Genomic DNA, 21,716 nt, shown 5'->3' with positions numbered 1-21,716 from the left:
TGAAGTATTTTTAAGAGGTAACTTTTTAAGGGGTAACTTTATCCACACAAAGGGTGATGGGTGTATGGAACAAGCTGCCAGAGGAGGTAGTTGAGGCAGGGACCATCCCAACATTTAAGAAAAAGTTAGACTGATACATGGATAGGACAGGTTTGGAGGTATGGACCAAAAGCAGGTAGTGTAGCTGGGACATGTTGGCGGGTGTGGGCAAGTTGCACCGAAGGGCCTGTTTTCACACTGTATCACTCTATGACTACATTATACCTCCACCATGCATGAATGCTTCAAAATCAAGTGATCGAGTTTTATTGCCATAAACTCAAGCATAGAAACATAGAAAATAGGTGCAGGAATAGGACATCGGCCCTTCGAGCCAGCACTGCCATTCAATATGATCATGGCTATTCATCTAAAATCAGTACCTCTTTCCTGTTTTTCCCCCATATCCCTTGATGTCGTTAGCCCCAAGAACTAAATGTAACTCTCTCTTGAAAACATCCAGTGAATTGGCCTGCACTGCCTTCTGTGGCAGAGAATTCCACAGATTCACAACTCTCTGCGTGAAGAAAGTTTGTTCTCATCTCAGTCCTAACTGGCCCCCCCCACTTTATTCTTAAACTGTGACCCATGGTTCTGAACGCCCCCAACATCGGGAACATTTTTCCTGCAGTTACAGTAAGTGAAAATCTAGCAGGCAAGCAGGATGCTTTCACCAACCACCCCCATTTGAAGTCCACTATTTTCCACCGTATCTACCCAGTGCTTGGTACTTACTTCCAGCAGCCACTGGTTGTCCTCCAGGATGCACCGAGCCGCAGGCTGATCCATGCCGGTCACCTGGGCGAATTCGGCACAGAGACTCTCACGGCAGCGGCGCAACGCTTCGACGCCTCCGACGGCCCGGGGCTCTTGCACTGAGGCTGCTCCATGGCCGGAGCTGCAGTGAGCGACTCGCCAGCCCGGCAAACACTCTCCAGCCCCGCTCCCCGTCCGCATCTGTCCCCGCCGCTGCTTATGCTTCCAATACCCGCGGCCCATACAGTTGATATGAGTTTTGAAATTTTCGTTGATCACAGAATTTCTCACAACAGAGCGAGAGAAATTTGTGATCAGCGTGAGAATTTGGTGAAATGCGTGATTCTCACGCTCAATGCATGGGAGTTGGCAGCCCTGCCTCTCTATCCCCCTCTCCCTCTCCCCCCCTCTCTCTCCCCCCCTCTCTCCACCTCTCTTTCTCTCCCCTCTCTCTCTCCCTCCCACCTCACTCTCATCCCTCTCTCTCTCCCCCTCTCTTCCGCTCTCTCTCCTCTCAACCCCCCTCTCTCTCCCCCTCTCTCTCCCTCCCCTTCTCTCTCTCTCCCCTCCCCCTCTCTCTCTCCTCTCTCCCTCTCTCTCCTCTCTCCCCTGTCTCACCCCTCTCACACTCTCCACTTCCCTCTCTTTTCTCTCTCCCCTCTCTCCTCTCTCCTCTCCCTCTCTCCTCTCCCTCTCTCTCCCTCTCCCCCCTCTCTCTCACCCCCCTCTCTCTCTCTTCCCCATCTCTCCCTCCCACCTCACTCTCCCCCTCTCTCGTCCCCTCTCTCCTCTCTCCCCCCCTCTCCCTTCTCTTTCCCCTAACTCTCTCCCCCCCTCTCTCTCCCTCTCTCTCTCTCTCTCCCTCTCTTTCCTCTCTCTCTCCCCCTCTTCTCTCTCTCTCCCTCTCTTCCCCCTCTCTCTCTCTTTCTCCCTCTCTATCTCTCCCTCTCTCTCCCTCTCTACACACTCTCCCCTCTCTCTCTGTCTCTCCTCTCACCTCTCTCTCTTCCCCCCCCTCTCTAATCTCTCTCTCCCTCTCTCCCCCATTTCTCCCTCCCACCTCACTCTCCCCCTGGCTCTCTCCCCTCCCTCTTTCTCCTCTGTCTATCTCCTCTTTCTCTTTGCCCCCCCATCTCTCTCTCTTTCCCCCTCTCTCCCTCTCTCTTTTACCACCCCTCTCTCTTCCCCCTCTCTCCCATTCTCTCCTACCCCCCCCTCTCTCCCATTCTCTCCTACCCTCTCCTCCCTCTCCACCCCCTCTCTCTTCCCTATTTCTTCCCTCTCACCCCTCTCTCTCTTCCCTCTCTCTCTTCCCCCCCCTCTCCCACCTCACTCTCCCCCCTCTCTCTCCCCTACCTCTCTCTCCCCCCCTCTCCCTCTTCTCCCTCTCCATTCACGCCCCCTCTGTCTCTCCCCTCTCTCTCCTCTCACCCCCCTCTCTCTCCCCCCACTATCTCCCCGTCTCCTTCCCCTCTCTCTCTCTCCACCTCCCTTTGAGAGTCTGTCCCTTCGGCACAGAGACTCTCGCGGCAGCGGCACAACGCTTCCGACGGCTCCGCGGCCCGGGACACTCGCACTGTCCGGAGTGCTCCATGGCCGGAGCTGCAGCGAACGACTCGCAGCGCCGCAAACACTCGACAGCGCCGCAAACACTCGCAAGTCCCGGCTCCCCGCATCTGTTCCCGCCGCTGGTTCTGCTCCCATCCCTCCCGCAGCCCCTGCTCTCCAACACCCGCGGACCATGCAGTTTATCCGAGTTTTGAAATTTTCGTTGATCACAACATTTCTCACCACTGAGCGTGAGAAATTTCTGATCAGCGTGAGGGCGTGAGAGTTTGCTTGAGGGCGTGAGTCTCACGCTCAAAGCGTGAGAGTTGGCAGCCCTGAACTGTTTCCCTTTCCCCTAACTCTCAATCTGAAGAAGGGTCTCGATCCAAAACGTCATCTATTCCTTTTTTCGAGAGATGCTGCTTGACCCACTGAGTTACTCCTGCTTTTTGTGTCTATCTTCAGTTTAAACCAGCATCTGCAGTTCCTTCCTACACATCACGGCGCAGCGGTAGAGTAGCAGTAGGTTTGATCCCGACTACGGGTGCTGTCTGTACAGAGTTTGCACGTTCTTCCCATGACCATGTGGGTTTTCTGCGAGATCTTCGGTTTCCTCCCACACTCCAAAGATGTACAGCTATGCAGGTTAATGGACTTGGTATAAGTGTAAATTGTCCCTAGTGTGTGTCGCTGTAGGCCCCCCTCGGTCATGGCTGACCATGGGTGATGCATCCTAGTTGTTGGCTGCTTGCTCCAAACCTCGGCTAGAGCAGCGTCGCTTGTGGCTGAAGAGACCAATGCGGAAGTGACAGTCTCTGTCACAAAGGTCCTTTTGGCCCTTCGAGCCAGCACCGCCATTCAATATGCTCATGGCTGATCATCTAAAATCAGTACCCCCGTTCCTGCTTTTTCCCCAAATCCCCTTGATTCCTTTAGACCTAAAAGCTAAATCTAACTCTCTCTTGAAATCATCCAGTGAATTGGCCTCCACTGCCTTCTGTGGCAGAGAATTCCACAGATTCACAACTCTCTGGGTGAAGAAGTTTTTCCTCATCTCAGTCCTAAATGGCCTACCCCTTATTCTTAAACTATGACTCCTGCTTCTGGACTCTGGATTAATTTAAAAGAGAGTTAGATTGAGCTCTTGGGTCTAGCGGAATCAAGGGCTATGGAGAGAAGGCAGGCACGGGTTACTGATTGTGGATGATCAGCCATGATCACAATAAATGGTGGTGCTGGGTCGAAGGGCCAAATGGCCTACTCCTGCACCTATTTTCTATGTTTCTATGTTTCCCTTAACATCAGGAACATTTTTCCTGCATCTAGCCTGTCCAATCCTTTAAGAAGTTTAAGTTACCATAAGATCCCCTCTCTCATTCTTCTAAATTCCAGTGAATACAAGCCCAGGCGACCCATTCCTTCATCATATGTTCCTCCCGCCATCCTAGGAATTAACCTGGTGAACCTCAATAGCAATAATGTCCCTCCTCAAACTAGGAGACCAAAATGGGGCACAATACTCCAGGTTCGGTCTCACCAGGGCTCTGTACAACTGCAAAAGGACATCATTGTTCCTAAACTCAAATCCTCTCGCAATGAAGGTCAACATGCCATTCGCTTTCTTCACTGCCTGCTGTACCTGCATGCTTACTTTCAGTGACTGATGTACAATTGTGCACACCCAGGTCTCGTTGCACTTCCCCTTTTCCTAATCTGACACCATTCTGATAATAATCTGCTTTCCTGTTCTTGCCTCCAAAGTGGATAACCTCACATTTATCCACATTATACTGCATCTGCCTTGCATCTGCCCACTCACTCAACCAACCTATCCAAGCCACCCTGCAGCCTCATAGCATCCTCATCACAGCTCACACTGCCACCCAGCTTTGTATCATCCGCAAACTTGGAGATGCCAAGAGCTAGTTGCTCTAGCACTTTGTGTAGCTCTTATACGATATGATAGACCTTTATTTATCCCAGGAGGGAAGTTGATCTGCCAACAGTCATAAAACACAAAATCCATGAAACATGAAATTAGATGTTTGTTCCTATCGGAAAGGTAATGTCTTTGTACTGTGTGCAGTGCAGTCAAAGTTTAATATTGCAAAGTAAATAATGCCTTGCCTCTGCAGCTGGACAAGGAGAAAGCAGACATGCATTGTTTTCAATGAGGGCAAGTATATCTCTGTTGATTATGCAGTGATGATCACCTCAGTCAGCGAGGATCATCTCCAGGCAGGAAACATGGTCATGATTGATGAAGAGAGCCTGTATGCCAATCTGTCAACATACTTAACGGCTAGCTCAGGTTCATTCCCACTACTTCACAAACAGCTTAAAAATTATGTATTGGAGAAGCATTCCTTAATTTGCTAGATGATCAACTCAAAGTGTAAAGCTTTTTCACCTGAGCAGAAAGCAGTAAAGATGACACGAAAAATCAAAATATATAAATGGACAAGAATGCATCTATATTTGGGGAGCAGCTTGCATTGTCTACATAATCCTCTTTCAATGACTTATCCAGCCTTAGGATTAACAGATTTAGGTCTTCATAAGAGTTGTACTCTCTCTAATGAGTTGGTTGGACTCGACCAAGTGTGCAGAATTATTAGGGGCTGAGGGGCAACTCTGGAAAATGCAGCACCCTTTGCCCCCAACTTGGCAACGTTAACGAGAATCAGATTATTAATTTTCCTCCTCCTGTCTGAGAAAATAAGGAAAGGCCAGGGAAGAGCATTATGAGTGCAATTAACAAGAGAACTATCTCTGAACTTCTTGCTGACTGAGTTGGAATACGCTGCTCTTGTCGAATTAAGAGTGATGTAGTGCATAAATGCAATGGCACGAGCTGCAATTAAACTTCGCTGGGAAGTCCAACAGCTATCAGTTAATGAAGGAGGAATTAATAAAGGTAGTTTTTACTCCCACATCTCTCTGGCATAAAGTGCATCCACAGCAGAAAACATGCAGCACAGTAACATCTCTCAATAAACCCATTTCTTTAATGCATTGGAGAGATTGAAATTGATTTTGAATGATTTACAAAATAAATAAAACATTATCTTTTTTTCTAGTTTCCAGACACTTTTTAGCTGTCATTCCACATTAGGGACCTTGTCTTTTCATCCCTGTTTCTTTTTAAAATTCTCCTTACTTAGTTTTAGTTTTTGAGATACAGCGAGAAAACAGGTCCTTTGGCCCACTGAGTCCGCACCGACCAGCGATCCCTGCACCGACCAGCGATCCCCGCACATTAACACGACACTACACGCATTAGGGACAATTTTCCATTTATACCAAGCCAATTAACCTACGAACCTGTACGTCTTTAGAGTGTGGGACGAAACTGAAGATCTCGGAGAAATCCCACGTGGGTCACGGGGAGAACGTACAAACTCCACACAGACAGCACCCGTGGTCAGTTTCAAATTCAGGTCAGCACCCATAGTTGGGATCGAACCCGAGTCTCTGACGTTATATGCACGCAGCACAATAATGGGCCTGTCCCACTCAGGCGCTTTTTTGGGCGTCTACAGGCGACTGACGCATAATGTTCAACATGTCGAAAAATTTTCGGCGACCGTGCCAATAATTTTACTGTCGTAGGTTGTCGTAGGTTGACGTAGTTGCTGTCGTAGGTGTGGTCGTAGGTTATCGCTAGGTGTCGTAGGTGAATTCCATTAAAACTAGTCCCTGGTGGTCGCCTAAAGAGTGGCCTATTTGGGGCAGGCCCTTAAGGCAGCAACTCTACTCCTGTGCCACCGTGCTGCCCACTGTTCGAGGTAATTTGGATAATAGTGCAAGTCATTTTACATGGGCCATTAAACACTACCAGCACCCTTTTTGCATTGCCTTTCTACTCAAAGGAGGGAGTCTCAGAGAAAGTTTATTGAGTGGCCAAATCAATAAGTTTCATCTCAAGTTCAAAAGAACGTCCTCCCTTTTTTTTCTCCAAGAACATATCCAGCCCAACAAGGGGAATTATTAAGAATAAATAATGAAAATGACAGGAAGTCTCAGCAAGCCGAGAAGCAACTGCAGATAGAGAAGCAGAGTTATAGTTTTATTATTACCTGGGATGTGCCTCTGGATTTCAGGGATTGTAGGTTAATTGGCTTCTGTAAATTGTAAATTGTCCCTGGCGTGCAGGATAGTGCGAGCGCACGGGGTGATCTCTGGTTAGCGCGGACGCGGTGGGCCGACGGGCCTGTTTCTGTGCTGAATCTCTGAAGCCTAAAGTCTAAAATCTAAAGATTGGTGTCAGGAGCTGCTTACAATGGGCAGTGAGTCGTGACAAGGGAGGAGCTAAATTTACTCCTAATATGAACAGAAATACTTAATTTGATGCTTTTCGTGCCCTTTGCATGCTCCAAAGCAGTTTACAAACAAAGTAATCTTGTAGGTGGCGAGTGTTGTAATGCAGGGTATATAATTGGATTTGTAGAATGATCCTGCCATGTTGTGCTATAGTGCACGGATATGTCTTAACTGTGAGGGCAATATTGAGGACAACTTCTGCAAAGATTGAACACGGCGGGAGATATCTTAACTCTAATATTTATCTGCGGCCAGCAGTAATCACTTAATTATTTCCCAATATTACACAGCTGCTGCTGGGAGTTATTTAGTGCACTATTAGAACATATTATCATATTTGACTCACTTCAAAAGTACTTTAATTGCCTGTATGTTTAAGAAGGAACTGCAGATGCTGGAAAATCAAAGGTAGAGAAAAATGCTGGAGAAAATGCTGGCGAATAATTGCCTGGAGGTATGTTAGTCCATCATGAGGCTGTGACTGGTGCTATAGAAATATGAACTTGAACTTGAACTTGAAACTGAAGACGATGGAAATCTAGGTCCTGCTCGAAACTGATCAGATTTTGGATTAACCATGCACACAAAAGGCCCAAATATATCATGTTATATTCATGGTACACTCAAGCCTCCTTCAGGCCTTCATAAACGTCTTAAGGTACCCCACAATTCCTTTCTACATTTAAGTTTTTTTTAAATCTTCCTTAAAGTCACTTGTGCTCATCAACATCAAAACCTTTAGACTGCATCCTATCCGAATGCATCGCAGCTTGGTGTAGCAACTGCTCCCCCCCGAGACTGTTGTGGACACAGCCCAGTCCGTCATACAAAGCGGCCTCTCCTCACCCTAACTACTTCCCTGACTCCATCTACACTTCATGCTGCCTTGGAAAAACAGCCAACATAATCATAGACCCTTAGGGCGGCCCAGTGGCGCAGCGTTAGAATTGCTGCTCTACAGCGCCAGAGACCCGGGTTTGATTCTGACTATGGGTGCTGTCTGTGCGGAGTTTGGACCTTCTCCCCCCGACCGCGTTGGATTTCTCCAGGAGCTCTGGTTACCACTCCAAAGACGTACAGGTTTGTGGGCTAATTGGCTTGGTAAAATTGTAAACTGTGCCTAATGTGTGTGGGATAGTGTTAGTGAGAAAGGATCGCCCGTCGGCATGAATTTGGTGGGTTGAAGGGCCTGTTTCCACACTCTATCTCGAAGCTTTTACTAAATTAAACCATTCACACCCTGGTCATTCTCTCTTCTCCCCTCCCTCATCATGCAGATGATGCAAACATTTGAAAGAACGTAGATTCAGGAACAGTTTCCTCCCAACCGTTATCAGACTCTTCAATGGACCTCTCGTATGTCAGGGACGAATTCACAATCTCCCGACCTCATCGTGGCACTTGCACTATTTTGTAACTGTGCTTTCTCTATATTTGTACCACCATATTCTGCACTGTTTATTTTTTATTTTTTACCACCCAATTTTGTTTTAGAGATAATGTGCGGAAACAGGCTCTCAGCCCAGTGAGTCCGCACTGATCAACAATCCCCGCTCACTAACACTATCCTACACACACTAGGGACAATTTACATTTCCACCAAGCCAATTAACCTACAAACCTGTACGTCTTTGAAGTGTAGGAGGAAACCGAAGATCTCGGAGAAAATCCACGCGGTCACGGTGAGAACGTCCAAACTCCGTACAGACAAGCACCGGTAGTCAGGATTGAACCCGGGTCTCCGGCGCTGCAAGCGCTGTAAGGCAGCAACTCTACCGCTGCGCCACCGTGCCGCCCTTTATATTCATATATACTATGATTTGCTTGAATAGCATGCAGAACAAAGTTTTTCATTGTATCTCATTATGTGGCAAAAATAATAATAAACCAACCAATAAACTATGAAAATGTATTTAGTTGATTTCGACTATTTATTGTCATTAATTAATGTCAATGAATGTCACTAATGACATTATTGTTTCCCCTCTCTCCTCTTCCCCACCCACTCTCACCTTCATCCAACATCAGACGATGGTACATAATCCAGCAGGGTGCTGAAGAACTACTCAGTGACAAACACAAATTAATTATTGAAGAAAGGAGAAATATATTGGGAATAATGTCAGTGGAGTGACAAGCATATCTGAACTCATTTGCCAGTCATATCTTCCTAGTGGAAACTATGCTTCACAAAAGAGGGGGAGGTGACGATTTCTCTTGTGATTCAACAAGCAAATGGGACAGAATGGAAACATTGCATTGTTCCATTGCCGGCACATATGACATTTAAACGCACTTTGCTCTTTATAAATACACCATGTGTTGCTAGGCTATGCAGGCCTGGTCACTATTTGGTTTGATCTCCATTGAGATAACTCATCTCAGTCTGGTTGCTACAATTAGACCATATGACCATAAAACATAGGAGCAGCTTTAGGCCATTCGGCCCATTGAGTCTGAACCACCATTCGATCATGGCTGATCTATTTTTCCCTCTCAACCCCATTCTCCTGCCTTCTCCCCGTAATCTTTGACACCCTTACTAATGAAGAACCCATTAATCTCTGCTGTAAAAATACCTCTTGGGCCATATGTGGTAATGAATTCCACAGATTCACTACCCTTGGGTTAAGACATTCTTCCTCTTCTCCACTCTAAAGATAACTCCTTAAATTCTGCTGTGCCCCCTGGTCCTAGTCTCTCCCACTCCTGGAAACATCTTCTCCACGCCCACTTCTAGGCCTTTCATTATTTGGTAGGTTTCAATGAGATCCCCCCTCATTCGTCTAAGCTCCAGTGAGTGCAGGCCCAGAGCCTTCAAATTGTCATCATACGTTAACCCATTTGTCCCTGATATCATTCTCTTAAACCTCCTCCGGACCCTCTAAAACACCAGCACATCCTTCTTCAGATATTAGGCTTAACTAGAGCATAGTGAAGGAGAAAAAAATTTGCCTTAGGGGCGGCATGGTGGCTTAGCGGTAGAGTTGCTGCCTTGGAGCGCCAGAGACCTGGGCTCTGTCTGTAGGGAGTTTGTGCATTCGCCCTGTGACTGTGTGGGTTTTCTCCGGGTGCTCTGGTTTCTTCCCACGCTCCAAAGACGTACAGATTGGCTTCCGTAAAGGTTGTAAATTGTCCCAAGTGTGTAGGATAGTGCTAGTGTACGGGGCGATCGCTGGGCGGCACGGACTCGGTGGGCCAAAGGGCCTGTTGCCGCACTGTATCCTAAAACTAAACTAAACTTCTTATTCCCTTCTTTAGCTCAGTCATTCAATTTAAAAAGGATGCGAATATTAATATCAGACAAGGACAAGATAGAGGTTGAGTGTGAGGACATCAATGTCAAATATCCTGCCAACAATGTATAAACAATATGCTTATGTACACATTGATGGACATGGAGCCACTGGTGTATGAATAACAAGATCTGTTTCAGTTGAAAACAAGACACAAAATGCTGGAGTAACTCAGCGGGTCAGGGAGAACACGATTCATTGGTTGGGGACTGAGTGAAGCTTGGCCAATGGCTTATAATTTGGACATTGAATGGGTCAATAATTAGAATGGGATTGGATTACTTTGGAAAATCCTGTTTGCTGAATCTTTGAGGAGAATCATTCAGTGGTTCCTATATTATCACGTGGACTGAAGTACGGTGAGATTTTTTTTCACAAACAGATCAGTAAGATTAGTAAGATGGGGCGGCATGGTGGTGCAGTGGTAGAGTAGCTGCCTTACAGTGCTTGCAGCGCCAGAGACTTGGGTTCGATCCCGGCTATGGGTGCTGTCTATGCGGAGTTTGTACGTTCTCCCCATGACCTGCATGGGTTTTCTCAAAAACCTTCGGTTACCTCCCACATTCCTAAGACGTACATTGGCTTGGTATAAATGTAAATTGTCCCTAGTGCGGAGATCGCTGGTCGGTGCAGACTCGGTGGGCCGAATGGCCTGTTTCCACGCTGTATCTCTAAAAAACTAAAAATCATTGCCATACATAAGTACGATCTGTGGTTTAGTACATAATGCATGGAAACAGCCCACTGAGTCCACATATGCAATAGTCGCCAGGGTCTGGCTCCACTCCACAGTTCCAACTGCAGCTGGCAATAAAGGCCCGTTACAGCCATCGCCTTCATCTGGCCGTCTAGCGAACCATCGTCCCATCTTCGGACCTGGGAGGGGAGGTGAAAAAGGGTTGGTTTCTTTTTTTCTCTCCCATTGTGCTAACAATTTATCTTTCTGAAGACAACAGACATGAATGTCAGGGAAGGCACAATGGGCTAAGTGTTCGGCTGGCAACCGGAAGGTAGCCGGTTCGAATCCCGCTTGGAGTGCATACTGTCGTTGTGTCCTTGGGCAAGACACTTCACCCACCTTTGCCTGTGTGTGAATGTGTGTGAGTGATTGGTGGTGGTCGGAGGGGCCGTAGGCGCAGATTGGCAGCCACGCTTCCGTCAGTCTGCCCCAGGGCAGCTGTGGCTACAGAAGTAGCTTACCACCACCGAGTGTGACTGAGGAGCGAATGAATAATGCGATGTAAAGCGCCTTGAGTATTAGAAAGGCGCTATATAAATCCCATCCATTATTATTATTATTAAAAAGTATCTGATTTAATTCTGCAAGAGTTGCATTCTTGCCCTGGTCTAATTTATCCCCCTCCTAAACTAATTAATTTTATCTCAATTATGTTTTTGTTTGAGAATCATTGATCCTGCATCAGTGTCTACCGAGTGAGATTTTTTCCTGTGACTGCATTTGCCGACATTTATTCCAGATGTGTTATAGGGAACAAGACTGTAATTTTTAGACCAGCTTTCCCAGAAGGTATTGGCCCCTGTCAGCTTGATTTGCCATCTTTGTGGCCATTGTAAGCTCGCTCTCTCTTCCTACACTGTTCACACTTGCTGAATTCACAACAGGATTCGTCATCTGGAAATCAATGAGAGATTTCCTCTCTCTGCTTTTAGTTGTAAGACATTTCTGCTGAGAACTGCAATCCTTTAGGTAGCAACACCAGAGCTTTTATAATAATGTTAGGGAATGGCACTCTTCCTCCCAAATTCATTGAACCCATGAAATGAATTTGAGAGTGAAAACAAAGAACTGCAGGTGCTGGTTTATACCAAAGATAGGCAGAAAGTGCTGGAGTAACTCAGCTGGTCAAGCAGCATCCTGAGGAAAAAGTATGGGTGATGTCGTGGGTCGGGCCCTTCTTCAGACTTCAGAACTTGAGACACTGGTCAACAGGTTTTTACTACTATATAAACCATCCAGTGGCTGAATGGAGACCTGATATGAAATTATGAGGGGGATAGATAGGGTAGATGGTCAGAACCTTTCCCCAGGGTGGAAATATCAAAGACTAGAGAGCGTTGCTCGGAGGTTGGAGGGGCAATGTTTAAATGAGATATGCAGGGCAAGTATTTTAAGCAGAGAGTGGTGAGTGCCTGGAATGTGGTGGAGGCACAAGAGCCTTGTGGATAGGCACATGGACATGCAGGGAATGGAGGGATATGGATTATGTGTAGGCAGATAAGGGTTGGTCTTGGCATCATATTCAGTGCAGACATTATGAGCCGATGGGCCTGTGTTCAATGTTCTATAATCTAGTGATATGGATCAGGGGCAGTTTCTTCCCAGCTGTTATCAGGCAACTGACTCATCCTACCCTAACCAGAGAGCAGTCCTGAACTACTATCTACCTCATTGGTGACCCTTGGACTATTCTTGATCGGACGTTGCTGGCATTACCTTGCACTAAACGTTATTCACTCATCATGTATCCACACACTGTATATGGCTCGAATATAATCATGTTTGGTCTTTCTGCTGACTGGTTAGCACACAACAAAACCTGTTCCCTGTACCTCGGTAAAACTGAACTGATCTGCAGGCAGAGGAGATTCGTTTAACTTGGCATCGTGTTTGACAGGGACATTGTGGGCCAAAACGGCCTGTTATGTGTTCTATGGTCAGTGATTCACAAGGTGCTTACATCTCCAGTCCCAGCTGTACCATTCTAATACGTATTGTCAAATCATTCCATGGCCATATCCCTTCCCAGTGGTCTCCTCCAACGCTTAGCATTCTCAGAGTTCTTCCAAATATAACTGCACAATCATCCCTAGATTGTCTTTTGTGCTCCATCTTCAGACCCCCAAGGTCCTAAACTCTGAAATTCCCTCCCCAAATCTCATTCCCCTCTAGCCCTTCTTCGACTTTGCAGATGCTCCTTAAAACCCATGTTATTAATCCTCTTGGTAGACAAAAATGCTAGAGAAACTCAGCGGGTGAGGCAGCATCTATGAAGCGAAGGAAATAGGCAACGTTTCGTCCCGAAACGTTGCCTATTTCCTTCGCTCCATAGATGCTGCCTCACCCGCTGAGTTTCTCCAGCATTTTTGTTTACCTTCGATTTTCCATCATCTGCAGTTCCTTCTTAAACATTATGAATCTTCTTTCCCGTTGCTTGTCATAAAGTGACCACTTGTCATCATAGAGCCACTCTGCACGGAAACAGACCCTTCAGCCCACTGAGTCCATGCTGACCATCAGAGATCCTAGAACCATGGAGGCAGGTTCGATTTTATCATTTAAAAATAAATTGGATGGGTATATGGACGGGAAAGGAATGGAGGGTTATGGTCTGAGTGCAGGTAGATGGGACTAGGGGAGAATAAGTGTTCGGCATGGACTAGAAGGGCCGAGATGGCCTGTTTCCGTGCTGTAATTGTTATATGGTTATATGAATAGGTGACGTTTCAGTTCGAGACCTTTCTTCAGACGATGCTGCCTGACCTGCTGCGTAATCTGGTTTTTATTTCAGATTTCCAAAAATGCTGCAGATTGTATTTTTGCTGTTGGTGGATACAGATAATGAATGACTGCTCCCTTTTCTGTCTAGCAGCGCTAGCGAGATGCACGCTGCTGGTTCAGCGTTGAACAGGACACATTGCATTGGCAATGCGGTGCGCCGCCGGTGCTCTGGGTCAAAGTGGGCACTGACCCTCACCATTCCGTGACCAGGGAGAAACACACAGTAACCCCCCCCCCCCCCCCCCCCCCCCACTCTAGATGGGAAGAAATTACATTGAAGGTTGACTCAGAATGCTGGAGGAACTCAGTGGGACAGGCAGCATCTCTGGAGAGAAGGAACGGGTGACGATTCGGGTCGAGACCCTTCTTCAGACTAAAGAAGGGTCTCAACACACCGGCTGGGCTAACCCAGTACCTCTCCAGACATGCTGCCTGTCCAATTGAGTTACTCCAGCATTTGGTGTCAACCGTCTGTGTAAACCAGCATCTGCAGTTCCTTCCTACACAAGAAATGATATTGCACCATTTCTTCCTTGCTCGGAAGGAGTTAAACCCGTCTCATATTCACACCTACCCTTCCTTATCTCTGTGTCTCCCCCTCTCTCTCCCCCTGACCCTCAGTCTCGACCCATTCCTTGTCTCCAGAGATGCTGCCTGTCCCGCTGAGTGACTCCAGCATTTTCTGTGCCTCTCTTCACCATCACTCGAGGTGTGTCAACGCGCTTCGCCAGACACACACACACACAGCGTCCTAGATTTCCGATTTATCTTCCGGGATCGTTTGCAGAGAGACGGCAAATCCTTTGCTCCCTGCCCTGCCTCCTCCTCCCCCTCGCTCCTCCTCCCACCTCCTCCCACCTCCTGGCTGTTCCTCGCAGCGGCGGCGAGGAGAGGAGAGGAGAGGAGAGGAGAGTTAGCGAGCGCTGTCCGCTCCGCTCGGTTACGCTCCCGGGACCCGGCTCACTCGCTCGATTTAACGGGGTCACATCTTTCCTTTGCCCCCTCTCTTTCCCCTCCCGGCCGACCGACCGTCTTGCCCGTGTCCCAGCCCGCTGTGAAGTAGGAGATGCTGTCATCGTGTTTATTGCGGTGAGTCGACAGGTGCCTCTGGCCATCTATCTCGTATTTTACTCTGGCCCCTTGCAGCTAAATTGATATTGATGTCAGCCACCCACAAGAGGAGATTCCCTCCTCGCTGTAAAACTTAAACGAGTCAGACCAGAGGATGCTAACTTGTTTTATAGAGTGTGCGATTTGGTCAAATGGTCAAATTATGTATATATGTCGCTGTCTTTACATTCATGATGTGGGAGTCTTAGAAAAATAAGCTTGGAGATGAATATCCAACTAATACTGTACGTTGCGGTTCTTTGTAGACATGTATTTGGTGTTAGGTTTCAGACCTTGTACCTCGGCGATGGGATGATATTAACGCTGATATTACCTGCCTCCATAAAACCTCGCAGCAGACAGCAGGTGAGGTGTTTATGGAGGCAGGTAGTCGCTCCCCTCCCCCGTGTGGGACGATGTGGTGCTGGGCTACAGTCGGTACCATCCGTGCAAAGGGAGTAGGACACTACTGGGACAATCCATCCTCCGCCGTTTGGTGCAGGGCAGGGCAGGGCAGGGCTCAAATGTTTCCCCAGTCCGAAGCGTCCCTTTCCCCCCCTCTTTAGTCCAAAACCCTCCCCCCCCCCCCCCCCTTCTCCACAGACGCCACCGGGTTTCTAAAACAACAAGGTCACGGTTCGGTGCGGATGATTCTGTTCACACACAGTAGAGGCACTGGTGGTGACAACACAGGGTATTCCCTCTGCCTCGGGTAGAATATTGATATACAGACAGAAAATGCAGCGGAAAACTCGCCCGGTTTTCTCAGAGAAAGAGAGAAACAGAGTTATTGTTTTAATTGACAAGAATGATCGACTGTGTCTCCCTCCACTCTCTCTTCCTCCCCACAGGTGCTGACTGACCTGCTGAGTTTTTCCAACCTTTGTTCCATTTTTAGATTCCCAGCATCTGCAGTCTTTTGATTGAGAGGGATATTGATTTTATAGTTTTGCTGGTTTGCTAATTCCGTCACCCTGCCCTCTTCAATCTTATGCACAGCCTTCCTAGTTATGCCGATAAATCCTGCATCATCAGTATTCACCTCCGATACCACTGGGGGGGGGGGGGGGTCTGAAATATTGGAAATTCCACATAGACAGCATCTATGGAGCAGGAAGCAGTTAACGTCTCAGGACAACCAAAGTGTCCCAATGAAAGTTCTGTAACATAGAACTTAGAACAGTACAGTACAGGCCCTTTGGCCCACAATGTGTGTGTCAAACATGATGCCAAGATCAAGTCTTATCTGCCTGCACATGATCAATATCCCTCCATTCCATGCACATCTATGTATTTATCGAAAATGTCTTAAATGCCACTATTTTATCAGCCTCCAACCACCCCCGCAGGGTAATCCAGCCACTCACCACCCTCTGTGTAAATATAAACTTGCCGCGCACATCTCCTTTAAACTTTGTCCCTCTCACCTTTACCCTTGAGTATTTCATATTTCCATTCTAGGAAATAGGTTCTGACTGCCTACTCTGTCTCATAATTTTACACACATTTTCCTCTCCACAGATGCTGTCTGACATTCTGGTCATTTTCTATACCTTTTTCAGATTTCCACCACTTGGAGTTTTTTTTGCTTTTTGATTAAAGTAACTGCCTGACTTGGCATTGGTACAGTTCTGACACAGAAGCAGATCTGGCACTAATCCTGCAGGAATTGAATTGAATACATTTTATTAGCCAAGTGTGTATACATGCAAGGAATTTGCCTTGGTGCTTTGCTCGCAAGCAAACTGTAAACAATAAAGAATAGAACATTATATTAAAACATTTTCCACGAGCTACTGCTCGTGGAAAAAAAGCTGTTTTTATGTCTGGCTGTGGCGGCTTTGACAGTCCGGAGTCGCCTTGCAGAGGGAAGTGATTCAAAGAGTTTGTGGCCAGGGTGAGAGTTGATCTTACCCGCTCGCTTCCTGGCCCTTGCAGTGTACAGTTCATCGATGGGGGGAAGGTTGCAGCCAACAACCTCCTCGGCTGATCGAACGATTTGCAGCAGCCTCCGGATGTCATGCTTGGTGGCTGAGCCAAACCAGACCATGATGGAGAAGGCGAGGACAAGACTCTATGATGGCGGTATAAACTGGACCATCATTGCCTGTGGCAGATTGTGTTTCCTCAGCTGCCGCAGGATGTACATCCTCTGTTGGGCCTTTTTGATGGTGGAGTCGACGGTGACCTCCCATTTAAGGTCCCTGGAGATGATGGTTCCACGGAACTTAAATGACTCTAGAGATGTGACTGTGGTGTTGTTGATGGTGAGTGGGGGGAGGGGAGGGGGAGCTCTCCTAAAGTCTACAATCAATTCCACTGTCTTAAGAGCATTCATTTATTCATAGGCAAAGTCATTTCTTGCCCTTGAACTGGAAGTTTTTCTGGGCCATTTTATGGTATAGAACTTCTTGCGTATGGCGTGCACAGCCTAAAGTTGTAGGACAACTTGTTCTATTTGATCTTATTTGATTGTGCAACGCCAGGTTGATTGCATTCGTCGAAACAGGGACCAGGGACCACGTGAAGGTTGCAATCTCCCACATGGTATAGATAAGAGTCCACCACATTGCTATGGGTCTGGGGGTCACAGGGTTCAGAATGAATTTGGGCTGCAGGTTCTATTGGGCTTCAGTGAACCACAGAGGTTTTTCCCACAAGCCCGGAAGGACAATATGATATTGTAAGGAAACAGTGGAGCCTTTTACTCTTTTACACTTTTACCCAGAGTTGGGGAATCGAGAACCAGAGGATATGTTGTGTAGGAAGGAACTGCAGTTGCTTGATTACACCGTCTCTACCTGAAATGCCACCTATTCCTTTTCTCCAGTAATGCTGCCTATCGCCGCTGTGTTGCTCCAGCATTTTGGGTCTATCACCAGAGGACATAGGTTTAGAGTGAGAGGGAAAAGATTTAATAGGAACTTGAGGGACAACTTTAATTTTTTTTAGTTTAGAGATACAGCGCGGAAACAGGGCCTTCGGCCCACCGAGCCCGCACCGGCCAGCGATCCCCGCACATTAACACTATCTCTACACACACTAGGGACAATTTGCACTTATACCAAGACAATTAACCTACAAACCGGTACGTCTTTGGAGTGTGGGCGGAAACCGAAGGTCGCGGAAAAAACCCACGAGGTCAAGAGGAGAACGTACAAACTCAGTACAGACAGCACCCATGGTCAGGATCGAACCCAGGTTTCCGGTGCTGCAAGCGCTGTAAGGCAGCAACTCTACCGCTGCGCCACCTTGTTGCCCAAAACTTTTTTCACATAGACGGCAGATACTAGAACATCTAAAAGACAATTGGACATATACCTAGATAGGAAAGGTGGCGAGCAAGATGGGGCAAATGCAGACAGGTGGGACTAGTGTAGACGGGGAAGTTGTGCCAAAGGGCCTGTTTCTGTGCTGTATCACTCCATGCGTAAGCCACTTGGCCCCGCAATCCATTCAATATGATAAATGGTGATCATATTGAAAGGCAGGAACAGCAATGATCATGCAATAGCCGGGCCTCACCTCTTCAGCTCCCTTTCCCCGAGGAACTCAGATTTCTGATCTTTCACTCCCCCCTTTCAAGTTCTCCTTGATGATCCACAACCCTCTGCGGCAGAGAATTCCAAGATTCACCATCACTCTCAGCAAGAAGTTCTTCCTTTCCAGTTTTGCATGAGTGCCCCGCTAAGCTTGTCACTGTGTCCCCTACTTTGACATTATCTGACCAGTGGAAGCCACCAAATATCTTCTGTGTCATTACCCCTAAGGATTTAATATCTTTCAATAAGATCACCTCTCATTCCCTTAAATGCCAAAGGATATCAATCTAATTTTTGAGCAGCTCATTTTGGGGCAACAGGTAGAGTTGTTGGTTTCCATTATGACCTCACGTGCTGTCTGTGTGGAGTTTTGGATAGCGTGGGTTTCCTCCGGGTGCTCCGGTTTCCTCCCACATCCCAAAGGCATGTGGGCTTGCAGGTTAATTGGCCCTCTGTAAATTTACCCTGAAGCCCCTGTCCCACTTAGAAAACCTGAACGGAAACCTCTGGAGACTTTGCGCCCCAACCAAAGTTTCCGTGCGGTTCCCGGAGGTTGCAGGTGGTTGCCGGAGGTTGCAGGTAGTGGAAGCAGGAAGGGAGACCGACAAAAACCTCCGGCAACCGCACGGAAACCTTAGTTGGGGCGCAAAGTCTCCAGAGGTTTCCGTTCAGGTTTCCTAAGTGGGACAGGGGCATTAGTGTGCAGGGAGTGGTTGAGAAAGTGTGATAACATAGAATTAATGTGAATGGGTGATTGATAGTCGATGTGGACTCGCTGGGCAGAAGGGCCTGTTTCCATGCTATATCTCTAAACTAAGCTGAACAACCCTCTCTCCCAATAATTCTTTCAGACCTCCTCCGTTACCAGTGTAGTTTCATTGTAAACATTACAGGTGCTTGTTTCTTTTTCTTAAATTCCAGATTACAAATTCATTGTATTTAAATTTCCTAATACCTTGGCATTTTGACCCGTTTTAATCTGGATCATCAATTGAAGTTACTGGCTTAGCAGCCAAGAGATATAGCCACGAACTGGGTGCAGCACTGAGGCAGTGCCATGAAAACTGATGCAACACAAAACAGTCTAGCCACGACCCAGAGGGTGAACTGCTTTGAAACCTGCAACTCGACACCGCTGCAGTGTTGACAATGCATCCATGCAGAGATCTTCAACAATGGCAGAGGCACAAGGTTAATGCAGTCATTAGCGGCACCAGCACACGTATATCTAACATTGGTCCTACAGAGGTCTAATATAGCGTCAGACTCTTTCAGCCTCTTCAATGTTAAATAATTAGAGAGGGAAAAAATAAGCGTATCAACAGAAATTGCAAAATCCTCTCTTAGTTCACTTAGTGAACTATGTAGTACAATACAATACAATTCAATTTATTGTCATTTGGACCCCTTGAGGTCCAAACGAAATGCCGTTTCTGCAGCCATACATTACAAACAAATAGACCCAAGACACAACATAATTTACATAAACATCCATCACATTGCTGAGATGGAAGGCCAAAAAAACCTTCTCTTAAGGGAAGAAATGCGGCTGTTTTCTATCAATGACCATCGAATCTGTGTATATTTGAAAATCTGTGTATATTTGAAAGAGTCGTGGAAAATGTTGAATGAAGGCAAAATGTTATTCCACTCCTATGAGAGGTTTTAGTTTTAGTTTCAGAGATACAGCATGGAAACAGGCCGTTCGGCCCACTGAGCCCACGCTGACCAGCGATCCACCCACATTAAGAATCCTACAGACACGGGACAATTTGCAATTTTTACCAAGCCAATTAGCCTACAAACTGGTACGTCTTTGGAGTGTGGGAAGAAGCCAGAGCACCCGGAGAAAACCCACGCAGTCACGAGGGGAACGTACAGTACAAACTCCGCTCAGACAGCACCCGTAGTCAGGATCAAACGGGTCTCTGGCACTGTGAGGCAGCAATTCTACCGCTGCGCCACCGCGCCAACACTTAGACAGTTACATCCTTTCTCCCAGGGTGAAAATATCAAAGACCAGAGAGCAAAACGTTAAGGTAAAAGGGGCAAAGTCTAAAGGAGATGTGCGGGGCAAGTTTTTTCATACATACAGTGGTGGGTGCCTGGAAACCACTGCCAGGGGTGGTGGTGGAGGCAGACATGATAGTGACATTTAAGAGGCTTTTCGATGGAGGAAGTGGAGGGACATGGACTGTGTGCCGAGGAGATTAATTTAAGCTGGCATCATGTTTGGCATGGACATGGTGGGCCGAAGGGTCATGTGCCACACTGTTCTTTGAGCTATATGTCCAGGCCAACACCTCCTGTATTCGTCAGGAAATGGTACATTGTAAAAATTGCTGGTTTTCCGATGAAGCTGACTCTATTGCTTAGGAAATGATCCAATGGGGCCATTTCCAAGAAACACAGAAACGTAGGAAATAGGTGCAGGAGTAGGCCATTCGGCCCTTCGAGCCTGCACCGCCATTCAATATGATCATGGCTGATCATCCAACTCAGACTTGACAGACAGAAGGACAGAGGAATTAGCTCAAATGTCCTGGGCAATAATTAACCCTCATTTGACATGGCTAAGACATTTGATCTGGGTTAGTGTCACGCTGCTCTTTGTGAGAGTTTGTTAACTGCAAGTTTGCCGCTTGGTTTCCTACATTATAACTTTGAAGATAGTTTAGCCCTTGGGCATTGTGGAAAGTATCACAGTGTCATAGAGCCATACAGTATGAAACAGGCCCTTCGGTCCAACTTGCCCACTCCGCCCAACATGCCCCATCTACGCGAGTCCCACCTGCCTTTGTTTTTGTCAATATCCCTCTAAACCTGTTCTATCCATGTACCTGTCTAATTGTTTCTTAAATGTGCTGTAGTCCCTGCCGCAACTACCTCCTCTGGCGGCTCGCTCCATACACCCACTGCACGTGGTGTGAAAAGGTTACCCCCCAGATTCCTATTAAATCTTTCCCCCTTCACCTTAAACCTATGTCCTCTGGTGCTCGATTCACCTGCTCTGGGCCAAGAGACTGTGTGTGATAGCAATTTCTCACTGAATTTGGACTTTCATGAGTTCTGCTAACTTCTCCTTTCGATGGTGTCTTGGGTGATCAGTGGTAACATTTATTCACTCCAATTCTATGGCTTCTCGGGTGACTGATGAGCTTTGAGAGCCCATGTTCAGCTTTGCTTGGTTTGCCAGCAGCAGGTTATTGATTGGATTGGACTGCATTTGGAAAGCAGCGATAGGATCGGTCAAAGTCAGCATGGATTTATGAAGAGGAAATCATGCTTGACTAATCTTCTGGAATTTTTGAAGATGTAACAACTAGAATGGATAAGGGAGAGCCAGAGGTGTATCTGGACTTTCAAAAAGCCCTTGACAAGGTCCCACACAAGAGATTAGTGTGCAAAATTAGAGCATATGGCATTGGGGATAGGGTATTGACATGGATAGAGAACTGGTTGACAGACAGGAAGGAAAGAGTAGGAATTAACGGGTCCTTTTCAGAATGCCAGGCAGTGACTAGTGGGGTGCCGCAGGGCTCAGTGCTAGGACCCCAATTATTTACAATATATATTAATGAT

The 21,716-nt window shown here is 47.0% G+C and overlaps 1 protein-coding gene across 1 annotated transcript in view; it reads left to right on the top strand.

Annotated features, from left to right (window-relative positions):
- The first annotated feature begins 14,364 nt into the window (after positions 1-14,364).
- The window catches only part of sv2b (synaptic vesicle glycoprotein 2B), a 144,248-nt gene continuing 136,896 nt past the window's right edge, over positions 14,365-21,716 (top strand). The window contains exon 1 of the mRNA XM_033050706.1: positions 14,365-14,571. The gene's annotated coding sequence lies outside the window, so the exon portion shown is untranslated. The remainder of the gene's footprint in view (positions 14,572-21,716) is intronic.

The sequence above is a fragment of the Amblyraja radiata genome, chromosome 34 (genome assembly GCF_010909765.2).
Source record: "Amblyraja radiata isolate CabotCenter1 chromosome 34, sAmbRad1.1.pri, whole genome shotgun sequence".
Classification (NCBI taxonomy): Eukaryota; Metazoa; Chordata; class Chondrichthyes; order Rajiformes; family Rajidae; genus Amblyraja; species Amblyraja radiata.
Note: the sequence above shows the minus strand (reverse complement) of the source record. Positions and strands in the feature narration are given on the sequence as shown.